The sequence below is a fragment of the Sinocyclocheilus anshuiensis genome, unplaced genomic scaffold (assembly GCF_001515605.1).
Source record: "Sinocyclocheilus anshuiensis isolate Anshui unplaced genomic scaffold, SAMN03320099.WGS_v1.1 scaffold1590, whole genome shotgun sequence".
Taxonomy (NCBI): domain Eukaryota; kingdom Metazoa; phylum Chordata; class Actinopteri; order Cypriniformes; family Cyprinidae; genus Sinocyclocheilus; species Sinocyclocheilus anshuiensis.
The window spans coordinates 14,544-16,946 of NW_015547720.1; the positions used below are offsets into that span (position 1 = coordinate 14,544).

The window sequence follows — 2,403 nt, forward strand, 5'->3', positions numbered from 1 at the left end:
TGTAATATATATATATATATATATATATATATATAAATGCCAGCTTCAGTGGCCATATTCAAGGCAAGAAACATTTATGGTAAATTACAACAGACTTTAAAAATCTACAACAAAAAAAAACTCTTAGAATTATATTTGGTAAACTGTGTTAACTGCATAAAAAAAAATGTTTCTCACAAAGTTAAATCTAATAAAACATGTTTCAGGGATAAAGGATTTTGACTGAGCTGTAAAGCTGTGCTTGTGTATAATATGACCAAAAAGACCATGACGAAGCCTTTGGTCACATGTATCTGGAAAACAACTGAGCTGCTTTCAGAAACACAGTGAAGCTCGAATAAAGCTCAGCGCCTCGTCACTCGTCAGCACTGATGGTGAACGTGTCACGAGTTTGACAAGATGTCGAAACATTTCAGCACAGTCATGATGAACGGTTCACACGATTCAAGACTTATTCAGAGCAGATCGAGTGAGATTTCAGTGTCGCTCTGCAAACACAGGACACCCACAGACCGTCTGTCGCAGATTGACAGCTGACCTACTCTGACATTCAGGGCGACTTCACGGGGCGTAAAACCCATGAAAGACTTCCCTTCTCACAGCCGGATAAAAACACCACTTCTTGCTCAAGGCAAAATCCACAGCTAAAGTTCACCGGAAAAGCCTCTCCGAGCCATATCTACTAGAGCCCGACCGATATATCGTTTTGCCGATATTATCGGCCGATATGAGCCTGTCGCCGATATATCGGTATCGGCGAATATGCCGCCGATATGAAAATTTTTTTTACAGAACATATAATGCAGATAAAATGCTTGAAATGGTGTAATTACTTAGTTTGTCCAGCAGAGCGTGCTCCATTGTTTGCTACTGGCGACCTGGATGAAACGCTTTAAAGCTTAAGTCAATGGAAAGCCACTGAACCTTTGAACGGCCATATCTCCGTAACGGCATGGCGAATCCGCACCAATTCCTGGGGATCCCTTAAGCTCGAGGAACCCTCTTGAACGCGAATCGAGTGTACGTCTCGAGGCCCTCTTTCGAATGAGACCACCTCTGCGTGGATAGCCCCCGGGGTTCGGGAGTCAGGGGTGGTTAAATTCGCGGTCCGGCGCCGACCGATCTAGCGATCCTGGGGGGCACATTTCCCCTAAAATAAAAAAGTAAAATAAGATATTATCAATTTAAATACTTAAATTTGATTTATTTTAAAAAGTATCTAAAACAGATTTACAAATTACAAAATCTTTTCCTCTAAAATGTAAAAAAGATTAAATATATTTTTTTTTATTATATAAATTTAAATACTTAAATTATTTTATTTTATATAAAATGTCTAAAATGTAAAATAAATAAATAAAATCTTTTTTAATTATATATTTAAATACTTAAATTTAAATTAAAGAAATCACTAAACCAGGGCTAATTCTCAAACTGGGGTAAGTGAGAAAACATGTTAAAAAATAAAAATAAATAAATAAACCACACAAATTACAGTAAATTATTTAAAAATAAAAACTCTTTATATTACTGAATATATTGACTTTATATTATATAAAACCTACATATAAAAATTATTATTATATAAAATCTGCACCTCAAAAACATATCAAAATTAAACAATTACTAAAAAAAATCACTTTATTTATCTACATGTGCTATCACAGAATTGTAAACATGCAAATGTTGCCTTTTTTTTACTCCCTAATATCAGTATAGGTATCGGCCCCAAAAAACCCATATCGGTCGGGCTCTAATATCTACACCATTTCTTGACATGATTTTTAGGGCTCGGGGAAAAGCCTTGAATATCTTTCAAAGATTTTTCCAAGTCACATTTATGTGAACTCGTTTGCTGATTAAAAATTGATGAGCAAAATAAAATAAAACAATCATACGATATACACACAGAAACTCAAAGGTCTTCATGACAACCCGCCAAAATAAAAGTTCTGTTTCACGTGAAGAAATTGTGACAGAAACATACTGCGATTGTACAAAATAACGTATGTCTCAACGTAATAATACTACTAACACCAATAATAATAATAAATTTAATAAAATATTATTAATAATTTGTTAATTATTATTCAATTATTACTTAACCTTTGAATCAAAATGATTATTAAAAACACAATTTAACGGTAAACATCTGATGTGCAACACTTTCTTCGCAAAAAAGGGCTTGTTTAATTTTCATTTGATTAAAAGATTAAATTAATTAGACATGCTTTAATTATTACAATTTAATTAAACCATTAAAATTAAATCCAGAAATATCAAAATGAAAAATGTGGAATTTGGCAAATAAATAAATAAATAAATACATACATTAAAATAAATAATAATAATAATAATAATAATAATAATAATAATAATAATAATAACATCAAACAGAATCTG

General features: G+C 32.3%; 1 protein-coding gene across 1 annotated transcript in view; it reads right to left on the reverse strand.

Moving 5' to 3' along the window:
• The window catches only part of LOC107704216 (hyccin-like), a 57,145-nt gene that overhangs the window by 13,571 nt on the left and 41,171 nt on the right, over window positions 1-2,403 (reverse strand). The window lies entirely within an intron of this gene.